The following is a 22,221-nucleotide window of genomic DNA, read 5'->3' as shown; positions in this document are numbered from 1 at the left end:
CAGGACGCAGCCATAAAAATTGACAGATTCTGAACCATTGCGAAATGGCAGCGGTTTTTGGTTGCGTCCATACTTTCTGGGACAGTCTTTAGATAGAAATAATAATACGCCGTTACGAATTCATCGTAAAAAAATTCGTCGGTGATTTACAGCACTTTTTTTTGCAAATGTGTGAATCTTTTTGCACGACTTGTCGACTATGACTGTCTGTCTTATCTCGGGTCAAGTAGGATAAGAGAATAACATAATTTAATTTTGTCTACTTTTCTTTATGATGTCAAAACAACATACAATAGCTTTACCCTGACAGAAAAATTAGAAATTAGAAATGGTTGAATCCCTCTGTAAATTATTTTACCTATTTTTAAAAGCTTTTCCCATTTTTATGTTGATGCACTACAGCAATTGATTTCACTGATTGACTATATCTCCCTTTCAGGTGATTGAATTATCTCTGACATTCTGAATGCTGTTATGTATTTTGCATAAAATTTAGATGTATGTCAGTTGGTAGAATAAGCATCCATAATTCATCAAGACTACATTTTGGATTTACACTTCAATTGCTTTCATTTAACTTTCTTCAAAGCGAATCCCTTTTGACCATCGACTGGCACTAGCGTTATACATAGGATAAGTAGCACCAGTGTTAACCAACTCATTCCACACGCAGCAAGAAATCAATTTGCCACCGCAGCAGCAGTCTGTTGCTCGGGACTCACTTGGATACCGCATATATTTAACAAGGATTATAAAAGGAACAACCGAGACTGGTTGCTGTTCAATCGCGAATCGAAATCGGAATTGAATTGATCTGCGCCGGATAGTGAATTCGGGAAAACCGGCGAACGGACGTTGCTCGAATTTTTTCGATCAACGGAAAGCGTAGGCACCGTGAGGTAGATGCCGAAATCGGAGGATCCTTTTTTTTCACTTACGATCGATTAAAAACAGTGAAGTGCACATTGAACAATCGGAAGACTAATCCAAATTGGTGAATAACTAGTGTTGTGACTAAATCAAGTGCCTGTTAATCTAAAACTTTGTCAACGGTTGAACCTTAGCAATCAGGTAAGTTGAAAGAAAAAATCGTGACTATTTTCAATGGTATTATGATGGGTACAGTACCATGTGGTCAGAAGAGTTCCCTTCGACACGGATATTTGAGTGGTATTATTTGGATTTATGCAAAGCTAGTGAAATAATATATAATATTGGAATTCTTCGTGTTCTTAAGATCTTCCGAAAGTAATTGATATTTTATCAAAATTGACTTAATTGTCTCAACGTATTTTATAAATGATTTTTATGCGAATGTAGAATTGAAACACAATTACCTTCATTTGGAAGCACTTCATTTGCACTCGCGTGCGTTCATAAATAGCTGTTTAATCGCAATAATCATTTTGAATTTCGTATTATTACTTATCAAAACGATTGTGAGTGTACCCCGTCGGAATCATGAACGTAAAAAAATGCGATTGATTATTGTGTGAAATTTGCATTGTTGCACGGTGTGTTATAAATTATATCAAATAATCTACTAAGTGAGTGTGCATCACGTTTGATAAAATAGAGCTGATGAACGTCGTGTGGTTTATAACTGATGTACTGATGTATGTACAACTTCATTGAATGATTTGCAGTTGTTTTGAAAATTAAAAGTAATGTTTCGAATACCGGGATTTTTTATAACTAAGCCCTGTAAAACACGTAGCAACAACGTAACTGTGACACACACCTCATTTTCATGGCTAAAAAAAGCAAGGGAAAAGAATGTGTAATTAGAACTGTGTATAATTAATACGTAGGACTGATTCTAGATTAGCATTAGCATTAGACCCGAGTGTTGCTATTCTGTTATTGATCAGTAGCAATTTATGTTGCAAATTTTTTTTGTTGGAACCATTTTTCAACAAAAGAAAATCGTTGTCGCTATCCACTTCCAATTCAAAATCATGAAATATCTAATGGATATACCTTGCAGTTTAAACTATATTGACGTGAGTCGTAGTTAAACGTGGTCTCACGAATGTTATCAGCCAGACATTATTATTATTATTACTATACCGTTTATTTATACTCGGCTTTAACCTGCCTATGGTCGAACGACCGGGGAACTCAGACAGACATCTTCAAGATAGTATGCAATGCTCCTTTGATCTATAGACTTCGCCCACGCGTCTTTATTGTTTTAACTTTTTTTAACTTTATTGTTTCACGATAAAATAACCCTTATTGATGGTAAAAAGTCAAAAGAAATTTTTTTAAAATGAATACATTGATTCTACGTTCCCCGGATAATCGTTGGGCGTTTAGTGTATTATAATTGTTTTTTGTCTTTAGAAAGGCATATGCAATCACTTGAAAAATCGAGGAGGGCCAAGTGTCATATTCCATTCGACTCAGTTCGTCGAGCTGAGCAATGTCTGAGTGTGTATGTGTGTGTATAATCTCACTAGGTTTTCTCGGAGATGGCTGAACCGAATTTGACAAATTTCAAATGAAAGGTATCGTGAACCCAAACGGAATTCCTGAATTTCATCCGAATCCAACTTCCGGTTCCGGAATTATAGGATAAAGTGTTTTTCTCGAGAACGGTAGCATGTAAAAAAATTTAGTTAGATAAGTTAGTTTTCCGCTGTGAAAAAACGTGGCACCCACTTCGAAATTTTTTGTTCATATTCAAGTGTTCATGCAAAGTTACGATTACACTTTAATTTGCTTTCTTAACAATGTCAGCTATCTCATGTAACGTCATTTTCTTGATTTTTCATAACGATGAAATGAACTCTTGCGACAATTTCGGAATAATACCTCAGTTGGTCGACCAGAGCATGGTACAATATCGATGTTTGCACGACCACGTGTAAATTCAGCATATCAGCCATTATTGATTGATTTGCTTGAAACAAAGCTCGTATAATTTCTTTACTTGTAGTTTTTTTTTCGCCAAGAAACAATGTTTTAGAAACACGCGAAGTTCTTTTTCATCCATTGTGTTTAATTTTTCAAAAGTTGACTCACTAAAAGCACGATATCTAACACACTAATGAACCGAATGTCATGAAATGTTGACTGATGATCTGAAGGATGTCTCTATTAAAAGGTATAGGCATGGAAATATACTGTTTGAACTCGAATATTTTTTTATTTTTGTCTAACGTATAAAACCTACACATAAGCCTATTTCAAGAAGTTATTTCTATGTGTATTTTGAGCAAGGTCAATGATTTCAGTGAAATAGTGTGAATCTTTGAGTATTTCTATCACTCCAAGCAATTTATCGTGTTTTGAAGTGTGGTATGCAATCCCCATTGAATTGTGGAGATAAGGGTTAATGAAAATTTTCACCCATAACTCGGTATATCAAAGTTATTCAACGTCTGCACTAAATATCAAGTTAAGTAATTTACAGATCTAAATGATTGACAACTAGCTGATTTGTTCATCTTTAAGTAAATCTGGAATTAGTAACGCAAACTGATTGGTTGTATGAAACTGTCAGTAGAGAAAATTTTCTCAAGAATCGGCCCTCAATTTAAAACCCCCTCCAATTCGGGAAAATCATTTTGGCTACGACGGATGTGATGGAAAATAACTCAAAAGGCAGTCCGATTACTCAGTACTCTGTACAAGTTCAGACTAAGCACGATAAGAGAGGCAACAGTTTCAGTCTCACCCCTGCGATCTAATTGCAAAGGCTTATAATTCCTTCATCCCACCAATATGATTTACAAACTACTATCCTTCTGGGTAAGTAAGGTATGTGAGACACAACAAAATCCTAGACATTTCTTTCTAACCCACACGGAACGAAAGAAATTAGCTCTGCCTAGCTTAGCCTAATTCGAATTACTGTTTTGGAATTAGTTGATTTTAAAAACAAAATATCCATGAATTTCCAAAAACGAAATTAGTTAAAATTAAGAATTTACTTTTCTGAAAAAACTTTTAATTTTAGAGAATGTGTTTAGTTGGCGAATATCCTGGACACAAACCAGCAATATTTCAATCCAACACAAAATTCTCATTGACAACTAATTTTGTTATAAAAATCAGAAAATTTGTTTCTATTTATCTATCACCATCATTGCTGAAGGACAGCACAAAGAAAACAAAAATGAAATTGGTTTTATTAACAAGTTTATTAGCCAAAAACTCATGAGAAGTGTCAAAGCAAAACAATCCATTAAAAAGCTAAAAAGGACAGTCTTGTTGAAACTGCTTGCAAATTGTTATGATGTTTTTCGCATGTGTTACGATATATCCATATAAAAATTTCTAAACCGATATGTAAAAATGACGTAAACCCAGAGGAAAGTGTATTCAGAATTTGTGCGCATTTTAAGCAATTGTGCGTAATAATGTTTTTACGCGGAACAGTGAAGTGAGTTTCGAATATTGCACTCTAATTGTATATGTTCAAAAAAAGTTGTTTCGTTTATGTCTTTTTCTCCAATACAACTTCGCATTTATACCTGTCAATATAGAAAAGACATCCGCGACTGAAATTTTTGTCGGTAGTAGTGTGCCATCTAGTGGCTAGTAGTCATTACAGTCTGACCGTTTTTTCAGTGACAGTGCATCAAAGGGTATCTGTGCAGCTCCGGAAGCGCCACCATGTGGCGCATAGCGTCTCCAGCGCGGTGCGCTGCATCGAGCGTATGAAATGTCCAACAAAGTGTGATAGCTTACAAAGTTTACAATGGTCTCTATTTTCTTCATTTACATGAACGCAACTGGAATTTTGAACACTTCTGTTCGCGTTATCTGCAAAAACCAGATTTTTTTGGTGAGTTTTCCCAATATTTTTGTAAATATAAAAAATTAGGTATAGGATTTGCTCGAATTTTTGGGAAAATTACTCGATGCCCGGAAGGTCAACCGATTCAGCTCGACGAACTGAGCAAATGACCGTGTGTGTGTGTGGTTAGTTATGTGTTGTTCACAAAGAGGTCACGAGATGGCGAGACTAGTCGCAAATGAAAGGTCTTCTCGTCCGCCAGTACGCAACTGATTGGTTTTGCGATTTGATGTTTACTTTTTAAGTTATACATAGTTAGATGTCAAAATTTTCAGTTTTTTCGTAATTGCAATAATTGGATTGCATAGTTTCAAGCCATAGATTGTAAAAATCCATTCACTTTTAACAGAGTGCTCAGTGGTCCCAACCACATCAAAATACGTTTTCTGTTTGAGTTTCAGAGGTTGATTTTGGGGTTGCATTGCATTCAGAAAAACTTTTGTTTGGAACTGTCTTCTTCTTTGAATAAAATCAAAGTTTTCATTAATCCACTTGTTATAAGTGAATTATAAGTTTTAATTTGCATACATCGCGTGGTAGCGAATTCAAGCCTTTGAAGAATTATAGAACATGTTACTACAAGAAAATATGCCGAACACATGGGCCCTTTAAAATGCATCAGTGTCGATATATAGAGCATAATTGATATGAGGCTCCCAAAATGTAGTTTTTCCATCATAACTTTCTTAAACACACAGATGTAAAAGGGAATTGAGCGAACCACGTGGTCGATTTACAATTTATACGCGACCCACTTTGCTCAGGCCTTAAATAAATATGAAAATACACTTTTAGAAATGAGTGTCTTAAGATTCGTTACTAAACGTAGCACTCTAATATGCGTTAGTTTTTTCTTAGTTGTTCCCAAAACCTGTTGGGAGGTGTGAAAATGCTCCTTCATTATTTTTATCTGAAACAAATGATAACGAACCAGTCTAAAATAAAACAATCACTGGTAGATAGAAACTGACTCGTCGCTTACGTCACTTATATCATCATATCTCTGGAACTGGTAGGGATAGCCACTTGATCTTCAAACTTCACCAATAACTCAATAGTAGCTTTCAAACGAATCTAAGTTTGTTTCAATTGGTTCAGCCTTCTACACACGCAAACACACATACACACACAGAGAAACATTTTCCGATCTCGTCGAGCTGGTCGTCTGATCGAGCTCGATCAAAAGTCGTTTTTGCAGCAATTCTATTACCCTTTATAGAAGAAGGCAGAAACATTGATGCAAGAATATTCAAATGTATGTAGTGAGATTAAATGTGGTTAATCGTTTTTGTACGCGAGTTTCCTTAATCGACAAGAAATAAAAATACCTAAAAAACGGGATAATACAAATTTTCGCGTTTCAGCGAGCTATTGGTGCGCAAAACAGTTCCCTGGAGAAACCCATTGTCATTTCGTTCTTCCTTATTTTATTCGCTTCCTCAACGATTTATGACGAAAACTAGAAAATTTTATGGTTTGAAAGAGATTTTCAATAACCGTGCTCATACTTCATCTGATTATGCAAATAATATTAATTAAAATAGTCGAGTTTAGCTTGTAAAACCATGGCTAAGGATATTAAAGAGTACCGCGCTGACGACGCCAGCCCTCACAAGGTGTCGCTTTAATCGCTATTTCGAGATATGCAGTTAGCCTATAAAGCTGCAAATTGCAGAAGCCAATTCGACCATTTATGTTGGTTGAAAACAACGTTTTATTTCTCTAATACAACTAAAAAATTAGTTGAATGGAAATGAAGTGTGCCTTAGCTAAGAAATGACAGCACGTTGAATTGGTGAATTCGACTAAAAATATAGCCCTTTCAACAAATATTTTATTATTATTTAGGGAATGAGAATTGAAAAATCTAAAATAGGAAAAGTAAGATTTTTTTAGTTGTCTCAAAAAATAACTAACTAAAATAAGAAAATCAACTAATTTTTTCGCCAAAAAGCTGATTTCGGTCTTTCCGTGCAATGTTGTAAAATAAAAGGTTGTTCGATTGAATTTCGATTTTATTTTATTCGTGTAATAATAAACCCAAAATGGCCAATTGACAAAAAAGTAAAAGCGGAGTAAAGAATGCAAGAGAAAATTCATTATAAATCATCGTTGTGTACGATTACTTCATATTCCTTCGCGATCTCTTAATGCATCTTCTACACAAATCGTTTTACTCTTTTTCCTGGAAACAGGCAGTCGATTGCGCCTAGATGAGTGAAACTATCAGATAGATAAACCAGTTAACTTTAGCGTTTCAAATTATTGAAACAATAACATAAAACATATAAGTGCTGTAGCAAGCTTTTAAATGCAGAAAGGACAAGCACGCACGATTGCTTTTCATCTCGATGCAAGATCAGATAATGATTTTTTTTGAAATTTCATAACGGTTTAACTAAACTTCTATATGTGTACTACGTGTTTTGGTCAGCGAAGAGCGTTAGTAATTCGAATTCAAATTACTGATGAAGTTCAGAGCAAACCTAACGGCCAATAGTGCAAGGGACGTTTTGGAAAAATCAAAGTAAATCATTTGGCAGCCCCTCTGCAGAAAACAGAGAATAAATTCAATTGGTCAAACTAAGATTGACGTTATTTTCACGAAGAACATTTCAATTCTTATAATCCAAAAAAAACTGAGCTTTCATTTGTTTACTTTTTTTCGCTAATTACTTTATTGATGATGGTATTACCAAATACAAATTATAATACGGAATACTTCGACAAATTTTCAAGGACACATTTTGCATCGTGCGGTACACTGTCATGATACACTGTCAGAGTGACAATGTACTTTAACGAGTTTTCTATAAAACTAGCAACACTGAAGGGTAAGAACAAGTTCGCCATAGTTACTGTTTATTATAGTGAAAAATAAATAAACAAACAGTTTTTATCTGATAATCAAGATCACAAGCGAAATGTAAGTTAAACAATAATCTAGAATGGTTAAGCCACCATGAATATACTACTAGCTGTATTGATATTTGTAGATTCGTGGGTGTTTGTGTTCATTTTTCATCTTTTGTGCTAGTGCCGGCGATATTTAGACTGAATGTTGCAGTTTAATACAGCAACGATAAATATAAACAAACAAGTTTGTTTTGCACCGTAGCAACTAGCATAAAGCGTTGCCAGAAACGATCTTCTTCCACATTTTCAAACTATCACAATGAAAGGGAGTAATTTGCTAGGCTTACTTGTTCAGGCTGTGAACCAAACATTGGCGGTTCGTTTGTATGGGACTTAGGGGTATTATTATTTGTATTTGGTATTACCTCTGAACAATTTTCATAACATACAAGTCCAAATCATAGGCTCTCATGTGCACACATAACATTTTCTAACAGCGCGCAGAAAACATTAAGGTAACATTATCACAAAATAATGGGAATAACTGAGTATTAAGAATTCGAAGAGACCTTTTTTCACACTCGACAAATGTAAAAAATCCAGTGAAAATTATACTGGTGAAATTTCTGTTGTGAAATCCGAAAACGAATCATGCCATTGAATCCAGTCCGACCATGTTTACCAACCGAGAGAATCGAATCACGTGAGTCGTTTAGTTTATATACATTGTCGACGATCAATAAACCACACAAAACTCTCGTGATCCTGCTTATCTCGTGCCGTGCGGGAAGAGTGTTTATCAGCGTTCGGCTCACGACAACCATGGAAGTGCAGGAGGATGTTTTGCCGCAGTATTAAAAATTTCAACTTTTGTTTACCTTTCGATCACACTGGACGAGGGGCCGAAATGAACTTTGAATCCATCTGGAGTGGTTGCTATTTTCATAATGGAATACTCACCAGTTGAACAAATAAAACCATCGATCATGCGATCTGCGCCATATAGGAGCGCATTAGCACCCGATTAAAATAAATAAATAAATGTGTGCACCGAGCACTTGAAAAAAAAAACAGGGGTGGAATCATGTAAAGTGATTATCACCAGGTGATTATCACTTTTGAAAATTTGGAATCATGTAAGGTGATAATCACCCACTTCTGTCAACACTGCGAGAGGGCTCACTTAGCGCTTATTTTTTGGAATCACGTAAGGTGATTGTCACCACTTAATCATCACTTTTATGTCAAAACACCGGTGATAGCTTTTTTGTTGTCACTTATCAGAATAATTCCTTTTGTATTTTTGCGTTCTTACAATATAGAAAATGAGTGCTGCTAAAAGGTGATATGAATTCGTTATTACTAAACATAGATAGGATGTTTATGTTTAATAACAGTGAGATTTTATATTTTGTGTTGCTAAACAAAAACAGTCGGAATCTAACCGCTCCAGATGAAGTGCAGACATGTAAATTTGATTGCATTGCCGTCGATTGCATCCACATATTCTTTTAAAATTGTTCGATAAATGAAATTCCTGCGATGTGTACGAAATTGTGATCAATAACAGCTTCAATTGAATATCGTATAGCAAAGTGCAGCTCATATTATAATATTGATGTTTCGATGAACCCGTGAATGAAAAGCATTTCCCGTAAATAAAAATTATCCTCAATGATTTCATTTATTTACTGTCGCACAAGGAAAATGAGTTCAGGCTACAACTATGGTTTAAAAAGGAAATTGCTTGTTTATTGTAATGTTACTTCGAACGATAACGAACTTCTTAGACCGTTCATTTTTAGCGCTGCACTGCACGATTTTAGTTTTTGCATTACACATAATTGTATTCGAAATTAATGTTGTATACCTTTCTTGAATGCATTGTGAGTGTTTTTACTAATACACATTTTATGTTTTTTGTTATTTTTTTGTACTTAATTAACAAAAAAAACATTACATATGTATAATAAGATTTTTAATCTTTACCAAACAAAAACACGATTTTCAAAATTATATAAAAATAAATAGTTCAGAAAAAACATTTTGTCAACTTTAACGAACACTTTTGCATATCAAAATAAACACGAAAAACAAATCTAGTGTAACATATGAAACAAGCGTATGAACAACTAATTTCTTTATGAACCTTTCTGACAGCTCACTTACAATCACAAATGCTCATTCGCCTTTCGGAAATTAGTTTGTTTTCATTATGAATCACCTACCTTCAAGTAGTTTTAAGTACGACTCAGACGACCAGTCAACTTCCGTTAATGGGCGGAAAAACATTCTGTGAGGTTGACGTAGCATGTTTAAAAAAAACAATTCTAGTATTACATGACATTATATGACCGTATGACCTATTCATGTATTTTTAAGCCAGTTTGTCAGCGTTGTTAACATTATGTGGTTTATTAAAAATTTATGAAGCTTGTGCTAGAACATGGGTAGATTAATGAAAAGAATTGAAAATAAACTTTCAGATTTTTGAATATTATGTGGGTATACGCCACTTTCATATATTACTCTTTCTAATTTCAACGGTATACGCCATTTTCATATTTAACTTCTGAACGATTGACGTTTCTTGACAGGTGATATATGGGTGAAGTTAGCTCAATCACCGGTGATGGTGATAGTAAAAGTGATCACCTTCGGTGATTCCAAACATTCTGGTGATCACCTCTTTATCACCAGGAGGTGATAGTCACTTATCACCTTACATGATTCCACCCCAGCTTTCGATTTTGGAATGACTACACGAATTAGACTACAAATTCTGACGAGTCACAGAATATTTATCCTCAAAGTATACATTCTTATGCAAAACTGGAATCTAGCTTCCGTTCAGCTGCTGATAAGACTAAGCCATGGTTAGTGCTACAATCCAATTCACACTAAGCATCCTTCCAAATCGAGGCTCGAACATACACTAGGCTATAGCCATGACAATAGGCTTACGAGTTCAGTACCAGTTCTGAGCCATCGAACATTGTTGTTTGATGTGCACTGGACTCGAACCTGCCACTTTTCTAAGGTTAAAGGTAATCAGTAGGGAAGTGGGTTAAACATCTATAAAATCTTCAATTCGTAGCCGTTCGGTATGATTAGTGCTTTGTTCAACAAACATTTCTAAGCACAACACACTTATCAATCCGTTAGTATCGGGCTATTAATTATACGACTTATAAATTGGTATAGTTTTGAAGAAGAATTCAGCTTGTCGAGAGATTGCATAAACTTCTTAAATGGTAAACATATATGTTACAGTATTATATTTAATTGTAATCCTCGATAAATTGTTAAATAAGCAAATTTCAATCATCCTTGGGTTGATTTTTATAAATCGTGAATGCAAAAATAAGGTTCGGAAAGCACAATATACCAAAACTTGTTTATTTGAAGAGTTAAATTCTCTGACTCGCTGTTAATATTGATTCAATATTGACAGTTACCATCCTACCGTATTGACCAATGGAGCAAATAAACATTTGAAAAAAAAAACTTCCTGAGAAGCACTTTCATGCATCTGCGTCAAGTGAACTAAATGTAGAGCTCGAACCTAAATACTACTCACAAACAAAAAACCTACGCATTATTTGGACGATAGTGGCCAAAATATTTGAAGACTATGAAAATTATCTGAAGCGAGTTGTTGTGCTCTAAAAATTCTTGGTATAATTCAAGAGGCTTATTTGAGCATGATAAATATCAGACATACCATTCGAAAACTTTTCCATAGAGAATCATAACCGGTTTGCGGCAGTTTCTCTGGTGTTTATTGTGTATGCAAATCAACAATCAAAATACGAATGAAGTGGCGTTTTGTTCAAAGCCATCATTATTGAAGTTTAATGTGGTGAAAATTCGAGAATTTTTGCTTCACTTATAGTGTTAGTATAATTGTAAATCAGTGAAGGTTTTTTCGATTTTGATTGACAACTTATCAAATGTGGTGAAATTTTAGATTCAATCTTTGCCCCTAACATGGGAAATTACGAAATACTGTGTTGAAAAACTATTTACCGAATACGATCTTCGCAGTAATTTACAAAGCCAAAGCCTTGGTATTACATTCCTGTAGTGGAATTTGACCCTCTGTTTCAACAGACTTCGCAGCCGATTCAGGGTATACAGAACCATTGCATGGCTAGTGGCTACGATTCTACTGACACTACGAATCCTTCCAGGTCGGGGCTCTAACATACGACAACTGGTTTGTAAAACCAGCGCCCTATGCATTGAACCGCCAACCCGGGACATTCGCAGTAATTTGTCCGTAGTAAATAAAATCTTACATATGGTGTTGTACGTTTTTATGCATGGGCAGTACAGGACCAAAAAACTCTGAATTCACTGTAGGTTCCTATTTGAGATCAGCTCATCGTTGGTTGAAAATGGCGTAAGCAAGTACTAGATTTCCAAATTAATGTTATTATATGGAGGTATAAAAATATCACCATTACCGATAGTAGTTTAGTATAACAAAGAATATATTACCATGCAACAATTTTACTTTCCTCGTATACCCAAGGCTAAAGAGCCAAATATGTTTGAGTGTTTTTTAGTCCCAACTCGTTCTGTGCCTTTATCCCCTCGGAACTGTTTGTAGGGACTACTTCAGGAGAGATCTGTGCGCATACACTTCGTGATCTCAGTTAGTCGATCGAGCGACTCCGAACTAGAGAATGGCTTCCATTTAGCGGTCAACACAGCGATACTGGTACTAGGTTGCGAAACTACTAGACACTGACGAGTTTCACGTGTGAGGAAGTTTTTCCTGTACCGAGACTCTTGTTACAACACATGGGACCCGAGTGACTAGATCTGTTCGGTGATTCCAGTTGGAACATGGTTACCGATTCACTAGCGCCCCGGCGACTTAAAACCGGTGTTGTGGCGACTACTCCACTACTTCCGATGCATATCTTATAATCGACTGGAAGAATGGCAGAGGTGTTACGTAGAGATCTACCCTTCTAGTTCCCGATGATGGATCTAGACCAGGGGTTCCCAAAGTGGTCGATATAAACCCCTTGGGGTCGATATCCTTTTAGCGGGGGTCGACGTGAACAAAAACTGACTATGGGGTTCGACGAGGTCTAAAAATCGACCCCCTTTTGTTTGATATATGTTGTTGTTGCTTGAAATATTTACGCTAAAAAAGTTGTGTTTATTTGACTATCCGCGGAAATTGGTAAATATTTTACATCAATATTAAAAAAGCAAGAAATTGAATTCTCAAAGGAATTTGTTGATGGGGGTCTGAGGCCGCTCGACTAGTTCCGATGATGGATGCAGCCTACATCGACGGAGAGTACTCCAACGAAGAAAGTTCTCGTGTAGTCGACGCTTCCGATACACGTCTACGAATTCACGAGAGGGATTCCGGAGTCAGTTCAGTGAATACGGTTGATAGATGGCGACGATCCTAGCTACGACACGTTCCACTCATCGAATTTCCAATGGAGGATATAAACAAAACCAACAGAGAGTTAATCGACCAAGTTCTCCCCGAGCAACGAAATGCGACATTTTCTACGCGTTTGATTGATTGAAATAATACGATTTTCAATTAAATATACGCGATAATCACATAGAAATTTTTCGCGTTGTCGATATATATATATATATATATATATATATATATATATATATATATATATATATATATATATATATATATATATATATATATATATATATATATATATATATATATATATATATATATATATATATATATATATATATATATATATATGGAAAATCCGTAATTCCATCATTACTCGTGTCATCACTGAACTTTTAATGATCGTGTAAGGGCCGCTAATGGATTTTTGAATGTAGACTAGTACTGATTTAGACTTGAGCATTGGTAAATTTTGTACACTGAATATGTCGGAACAAGTACTGTAATATGACATATGCACAAATTATATAATAAAACGCCGAAATTGACTGAATTACATGTAATTTTGTGAAAATAGTTGATTCCTTCGAAGTCAAAATTCGAATGAAAATCTGATAACTTATCACTAGTATCAATATGAATGGTTTAAAATGCTAGTTCATCAAAAGCATATCTGAAGAACATGCCTTAAGGTGGAATGTAGCGGAATGCGAAAATCGCGTTTTTGATCAATTATTCAAAAACTAGACCGATTTTCGAAAAACCAAAAACACTTAAGTTTTCGAAATCAAATTTATCATAACTAAAAAATTTGCTTTGCCGAGCAGTAATTGGTTTTTGGAATGTATGAACGGTAACTGTTTCGTTACACGGGGATGATTTTAGAACTGAAAAGTAGTATTTGTAGCAGAATTTCACAAAGAATGTGAAAATGCAACTCAAAATTATAAAATTTTAGCTAAAACAACCGAAGTTTGAAAAAGTTTACATAAACTTTTCCGCATTTTTTTTTGCTTGCTCGCTGCTGTTTCATATTGAGGTGGTGTGAGAAAAGCACGGTGGGCACGGTGGCATTATATCGTGATCAAAAATTACATATAAAATTATGACGCGAATTTATGCAGTATTGGGTTTTGTGTTGAAATAAAAACGAGTTGAATACGATAAAATGGGTATTGTAAGAAATTGTTTATTTTCTGAGTAACTGTCATTTATAATGCTAATAATGTCCAATTCTGTTGAGTTCAATGCATTGATGTTGCTGAAGCAACAAAGCCTGGTTGTGTGATATCGTATACCAGGTATTATTTTAGATTGTATTACATTTTTACAGCAAAACTATAACTTCATCATTGACAAGCTACTAAATAAAATACAAACCAAGTATTATCGTGATACAAACAATATGATAAACATTGAAAAACAACAGGCATATACATGGTTAGCAAATTGGTCAATACATATACATATATCCTCATTTTAGTCATTCATAATTACTCATTCATAATATGATTTATAGCTCTAGTGTAAAAGTAATCACTAAAAATAACGATTGAATTAGCATATATTCAAAGTTTGAAGGATTCAAAAATCCATTAAGTCCAATCTTTTTTACAAATCAATATAACGAGAAGTAAGCCCACTGCGCTCAATCATTGAAAAAAGTTCTTGTTTTTATGTGTCCGTTTTTCTTGGTATGCTTTGTGCGACGGTTCGTTCAACTGAAGCGGATAAAATTTTGCGCGCATTTTATGACGCTACATTTCACCTTAAGTTCGACCAGTGTAACCGAAAACAATAGCGGGATTATTATATACGGCCAGGCGCGAACCCAAAAAAAATCGGAAAATGTTTCAAAACATATTGATAATTTTTCATACGAATAGAAAATGTGTGTATAATTACTTGAAAACTGTTTGATTATAAGATCGTTTGTTGAAAATTATTCATTTTATTATTGACTTAAATATTTAAAGGGAAAAGTTATAATATAATATTTTTTTGAGATTCGGATGGGGCTTGAACTCTTCAAACACCCCCATGAATACGCGCCTGTATACGGCCTATGCTTGTGATACCACATGCTTTTTAAAGCCTTGTTCTGCAAACATTATAGGTCCAAAAACAAACATTATAGGCTCAAAAACATCCTGGAGCAATGGTTCCCAACCTTTTTATATTCCGAATCCCTTAGGAAATATTTAAGCTTTTCACCTACCTTCATGTTTGAAATTAATGTTGTGCGCTGGAAATATAATCACACTCTATTTCGAAAATTACATAGTTTCAACGGAAAATGACAAACACGTTTGAGAAAACGACAAAATGATTATTATATTAACATAAAACCATTATTATATTGAATTTGAGGCATCACAATAACACGTGCTGATAGCCACATTTGCTCATAAAAACGATGGCCCTTATTACCGGTGTCACTACACGGTGAAAACCAAGTGAAGTGACTGTAACCCTTATTATGGGTATCACTTCACGGTGCAAATCAAGTGAAGTGAATTTAAGTCCTTATTACGGAATTCGCTTCAGAGACAAAAGTAATTACTTGAATGAACTGGATTATAAACATCACGCCACCAACATTTTGTTGAAAAAATTAGTTTTTTCCACCACATTGATCACTTCACTATGCGTGATACTGGTAATAGGTAAAATCAAGTGAAGTGACATGTAAGTGAAGTGAATGTGAAAGTGGAAGTGAGAACGGTAATAAGGGCCGATAGTTTTTCGTGAAAATGATTCACTGTTCCCCAAAAACTAGAGAAACATAGGCCTTAAGGGGGTCAGTTAGTGTGTAAGATAACAAAAATCGTTTTTTTTTCATTTTTTCGACGTGATCAAAAGGATTTTTTGGAATTTATACAACTTCATTGGAACATATGTAGTAGGATGGGACAAGCTCCACCAAACTTTTCGTGTTCTTCTTGGGTCCCATAAGAACTATGTAAAATTTTAGCTCGATCTGTGAAACTATATTTTAGCGTTCGAGGTTTAAAATTTGTAAGGGATTTAATATGGGCAAAATGACTATTTACAAAAACATCACCCTACAGACTCTAAAAGTCAGTGCACTCATTTATTTGATGTCTTCAGGATAGTTACTCAGCTTAGTATGAAAATTCCTTTTAAGTGACAAACCATTTTCCAAAACTTACTACAAAGACACAAAAAAGTCATGTAAATTATTGTTTTGTTTGCATAAAATAGCATCATACATATCTTCTAAACTATATTAGATAGAAAGTCTATGCTCTCGGCAAAGTTATTAGATGTGAGTTTATCTAAAACATTGTAGAAGACACCAAAAACCTTTTTTCAAATTAAAAAGTGTCTTTACAGTGAGTTTTGGAACATGGCTTGTCACTTGAAAAGAATCTTCATACTAAGTTGAGTAACTATCCTTCGATTTCCGATAAACAGAACAGCCGGAATCAAGGCAGCAGTGGCGCATCTCATCTTTTATATCTGTTCCTGTTGATTGATGTATGTCCGAAAATATTCTATGTAATAACTTCAAAAAATTCTAAACAGACTAGCTGACCCCCTCTTCCAGCATAACCCAATTCATAAATGAAATTTTTGTATAAGTTCTAAGCTCGTGTGTGCAAATTCAGTTAATAGTATGTAGCACCGCGACTATGAACAGTAATGAAACACTTTATATAAGCTGCTGATTGCACGTATAGATTTTAAGACCAATTTTCGATGAAGTTCTTGGACGACGGAACAGACAATGGAACAGATCAAAATAGACAAGTGAGCACTACTATGAACAGCAATAAAATATTTTTTTAAGCTGCTGGTTGCATGAGTTTTGGACGTTGGAGAACATTTATGGAATTTATTTTATAAATAAATAAAGTGCCGAAATACGAATCGTTCGTAAAGGAATTATTCTTGATTCCAAGTTAAACTTGAAAAATCACACTGATTATATAATTTCCAAGGCTTCCAAATTTTTAGAATATATTTTTCGTGCAACCAAAAATTTTGTCAATGTACACTGCCATAAGGTATTATATTGTGCACAAGTCCGTTCGACGCTTGAGTATGGAGCTATTATTTGGTCACCTTACTATCAAATCGACGATGAGTGTGTATGAGCAAAAAATTATTCGGTTTGTTCAACGCAATCTGCCGTGGAATGACCCTGCTAATCTACCTAGCTATCGCTGCAAACTTAAATCTTGCTTTAATCTATTATCTGTTCGAAGAAATATCTCAAAAGCACTTTTCATAGCCGATTTGTGACAATCATGTATCGATTGTTCCGAACTCTTACAATTAATTAATTTCGACATTCATCGCCGTAGTCTGCGTTATCATCCCTTTTTGAGATTACCTTCTGCTAGTACAAACTATAGATTTAATTAACAATTTACTAGTAAGTGACGTTTATTGGATAATTTGTATAATGTCTTCGATTTCCATTTATCTCGAAATATAATCAAACTTTTGTTTCTTATTCACTTATCATGTTAGTTTTAGAATCAATCGTAGTTTGTAAGTCTTTGTAATGTTTACTTCAGTATTAATTATACGTGTATCGTTTGGATGTAAACTATCTGTTGATACAAAAGATGAAGAGGTTTTATGCCAGCTGGAGGCAGAGGTTTAATAACTCGGACTTTTCCCTGCTACACATGAATAAATAAATAAATAATAATTCACAACAAGGATTCTAATTATCAAGACGGTAATAACATTAGAATAAAAAAATTAAAAAAAAAACATCGAAGCGCTAAGTTTTACACGTTACGAATCTTTCAATCTGTACTGTGCACAATTCGTAATTCATTTGTGTCAATAGCCAATTAATGGATCGTGCGAACAATGACGAAAGGAGATAATGAGCATTCCTGGTCAGCAGAAACGGGAGGCAGCTTCAAGGCCTGACGGTTGAAGCCGTACAATTAATCATGAGCGCTTTCTTATCACTCGTACATTACAGGCATAAAAGATTGTGCGAGTGCCGCCGCTACTGCGTCTTATTCTTGAAAGATGCGCCGCAAATGCTTGATTGGCCAAATCGGATAGAAATTTGCTCAAGTCTCGGATGCTGAAATTCAAAACGCAGCAAAATTTAATAAGTATTTGTATAATTCTGGAATGGTTAAAACATAAGAACAAACATGATAGCATGTTCTAGCTGGTCAGGCCAATCAATATCAACTAATGACTGGAAGCTTTTTTTTAGAGATGTACTCGTTGATTACTTTTAAAGCCGTTGATTTATTATTTTTTACATCCGGATAAATTTGATCGAGCTCTGGACATTTTGATTCAATGAACATGTTCAGACATTATTTAGTATATGTTAAGTACTACGCACTGTTTCAAAAGAATTCACTGCCGATTCATCAGTGTGCAATACATGTGCGTTGCTAAGATTGTAAACGATCCCAGCAATACTAAGAATCCTTCCATGTTGGGGCTCGCACGTGCGATAACTTGTTAGTGGGACCAGCGCCTCTCACGCATTTTTGTGATAACGGCCAATAAACCACCTATCAACATTCACTTTGAAGAGGAATTCCGAAAGTCTCGGTACTCGCTGAAAGTTAGTCATAATAGTAAACGATCGAAAAAAGTGGATGTTGAAAGATGGTTAATTGGCCGTTATCACAAAAAATGCGTGATTTGAAATCGAATGCTTTCAACAGTAACACGTCAGGTAACAAAGTAATGAGTTACGAAATCATTGAGAAACAATTGCACCAGTATAAGTTTTCAAAGATGCATTCCCGGAAAGAAAGCTCTGAAATGTCATCACAGGATTAACAAAAAGATGTTGCGATCATGATCAAGAACCGAAAAGGGATCCTGTCGAGATGAGTTTTTAAAAGTTGAGTATGACCGCTTATACGATACAATCTACAATGCTCTGTTTAGCAGAAATGTCATATTCAATTGTAAAGAAAACAGTTGATGCAAAAGACAGTTAAATACTGCTGTGTTTGTTACTGACATTATGTGTAGGCAAACATCCGTGTTGAATATCGAGAAAAACGGATTTAGATTACCCATTCGACACAAATGAAAAAAAGCAGAGAGAATTGGACTGGCTATAAAATCTGTCCAATCATCACGTGGTGTCTAATAGATAACAAGGTTGTATTGTCAGGGGTACATCACGAGGCTGGCATATGCCTTGAGACACTACTAGACACATAGAGGTTCTGACATTTTTTTTCTCAAAATCCTGTGTTAATTTCAAATTTGTTATACGTTGGAAATAAGGAGCTCTCTACTGCCACCTACTCGACTATTCATCGCGATCTTTCAAAACGTTCCGAAACGAGAACAAAGTTCTCCTGTCTGGCATAGAAATAATCCAACTGCAACAATTTGAACAGTTCTCACACGATTTTCCCAAGTGTAGATGATTACTTGATTTCTATGCAGTTTCAATCACACGAGATTTCATTCGGAATCGAACAAAAATAAAATAATGCCGAGGACATTTTTGAACAAGGTTATGTTGTCATCATAAACACTAGCTACGCAGAACCGAGGCCATCATCGAAATGATAGGTTCTTTGTAAGAAATGTACTTGGCTCGGTCGCCAATCAAGTAATGATCTGCGGGTATGTCTGGCTTGTCTGGGCCTTATGATAAAAAAAGAACCGGAATTTTCATTTTAAAATTCCCGCGCATGTCCAATCGGTAAACTTTCATTCTCTCAACGTTGGCAACACTTTTATACGAATTCTATCAAATTTTGACGCATATCGTACGATTAGTTTTTGTTTGGCATCTATACAAAGAAGTTGAAAAATTTTCGTGTGGCGATTTTTATAATGGATGGTTTCGGCTCGCCTTCGAAGCGCCATTCAATCGATTGTTGTGCGGTTTCGACGTCATATTCATAGATCCACACCTCATCACCAGTTATGATGCATTCGATGAATGTGGGGTCACTATCTGCGTTGGAAATCATCTCTTTGGTCACATCAACACGACGCTGTTTTTGAATGAAATTCAGCTTTTTTGGCACCAGCCGAGAAGCGACGCGTTTCAAACCCAAAATATCAGTTAAAATGTGTTCGGCTGATCCATGAGAGATGCCCAACAACACAGCAATCTTTATAATCGGTACAAAACGATTTTGCAACACGATTTGCTTCGCCGATTCAATGTTTTCTTCAGTAACAGATGTTGTTTGGCAGCCAGGAATCTCATCATGATCGAAACTTGTACGATCACCTTTGAAGCGTTTATACCACTCGTATGTCTGTGTTTTTCCTAGACACGATTCACCCAAGGCATTTTCTAACATTTTCAACGTTTCGGAACACTTAAATCCATTTGCAACACAAAATTTGATGCCCGCACGTTGTTCTAAATTTTCATCCATTATAAAAATCGCCACACGAAAATTTTTCAACTTCTTTGTATAGACGCCAAACAAAAACTAATCATACGATATGCGTCAAAATTTGACAGAATGTGTATAAAAGTGTTGCCAACGTTGAGAGAATAAAAGTTTACCGATTGGACAAGCGCGGGAATTTTAAAATGGAAATTCCGGTTCTTTTTTGATCATAAGGTATTTGTACATACTTTATTATTAACATTCATAGCATGTACACAACTTCCGTTGAACTTCGCTAGTACTAGTACGATAGCTACCCGTAACATTCGTCTATAAAAGGATTCGATCGCGCATTCGGTCGGGTTTGCGCGTCCGTGTTATTGCAATTGCGCGAGCATGTGTGAAAGACGTCAAGCCGCGTGTAATTTGTAAAAATCAAGAAAATACTGTACCTAGACTATGGAAAAACAATAATTTTTCAGTGGGCTTTATATTTGAAAATAGTGAAAGAAACAAAACAATTATCAGAAGATTTATTTACACTATCTCAATGTTTTTCCTTCAAAATGAAAATTATTTTTTTTAGTTCAATAAAAACTAACAAAAATACACGAATTAATTATCAGCATTACCACCATTTGCAATAGAAAATTGTTTTTGACATTTTTTGCACAATATTCATTTTCATTTTGGTGGAAACATTTTTCTTTTATTTTAAATCAACAAATGTTAACAAAATTATTGCGACGCGTTGTAAACAAGAATGAAAAATAAAGATGAAACAGTACATTTCAATGAGAAAATACAGTGCAAATTTAAATACAGTCATTTTACAGAAAAAATCTGTGGTGTAATGATGCCTTTTTCACATTGCTCATGATGATATGTTACTGTGGAATTCTAAAAAAACTGTTTCATTGAATATAAAAAAGTTTGTTCCGACGTAATCTAGCAAAACCTACAAATCCTGTTCACCCTGTAATTACGGAACCGGAAGTAATATCCACAACAAATTCTGTATGAAACTGTAAGACATATCCTTTGAATCTATAAGTTTGTGAAAATAGTTTTGGCTATTTTGAAGAAAAGTGAGGGAAAGATCCTTTATACAGTTATTGACCACTATTTCCAACACTTCCGAAACCGGATTCCATGAACCGGAATAGCCGAATATGACCTCCCCATTGGAACAATGTCGAACCAGTTTAGATTTTTTTTACGTTTTTTTTTTTTTTTTTTTAATTGCCCACCACACTCCCCCATACCAAAAAGCTCAACAAGGAGCCCCCTGGTAATGGACGCAACTAATCTCAGTTCATTAACACTGGCAAAATTTTAATACTAACGAAGAAAAACAAGAAGAACTGAGATTAAAACAATTTATTCTAAGATGTGCAATTAACTAATTTATTGGTGTGGAATCCCAGTGGAAATAAGTTTCCTGTTAAGGGATCCACGTTTAATATCTAACATTGAATAATATAATACTGTTGACGTTTAACTAACATTGATATACAGATAGATTACGATTGTTTAAACTTTACGCTTATTGTATAAAAATTTCATTCAGTCTTTGTCTAAAGTAGTGCTTCAATCTAGATCTAAATATGGTACGGATGTTGATTTGTTGTATGTCAAGAGGAAGTGCATTAAACTTTGTAGGACCAACAAACAGAATACGCCTTTGGCCCAGAGTTGTGGTTGTTCGAATGCGTTGCAAGTGGCCATTACGGCGCGTCGCGTACAAATGGTTTGGAGTTGAAAACTGTATGTTACGATGTGTCGTGGCATGCAAGGTGTCATGAACG

General features: G+C 35.0%; 1 protein-coding gene across 1 annotated transcript in view; it reads left to right on the top strand.

Annotated features, from left to right (window-relative positions):
• Positions 1-780: 780 nt before the first annotated feature.
• The window catches only part of LOC131429736 (neural/ectodermal development factor IMP-L2), an 89,924-nt gene continuing 68,483 nt past the window's right edge, over positions 781-22,221 (top strand). The window contains exon 1 of the mRNA XM_058594062.1: positions 781-1,071. The gene's annotated coding sequence lies outside the window, so the exon portion shown is untranslated. The remainder of the gene's footprint in view (positions 1,072-22,221) is intronic.

The sequence above is a fragment of the Malaya genurostris genome, chromosome 2, assembly GCF_030247185.1.
Source record: "Malaya genurostris strain Urasoe2022 chromosome 2, Malgen_1.1, whole genome shotgun sequence".
Taxonomy (NCBI): domain Eukaryota; kingdom Metazoa; phylum Arthropoda; class Insecta; order Diptera; family Culicidae; genus Malaya; species Malaya genurostris.
This window is presented reverse-complemented; position numbering and strand designations above follow the sequence as displayed.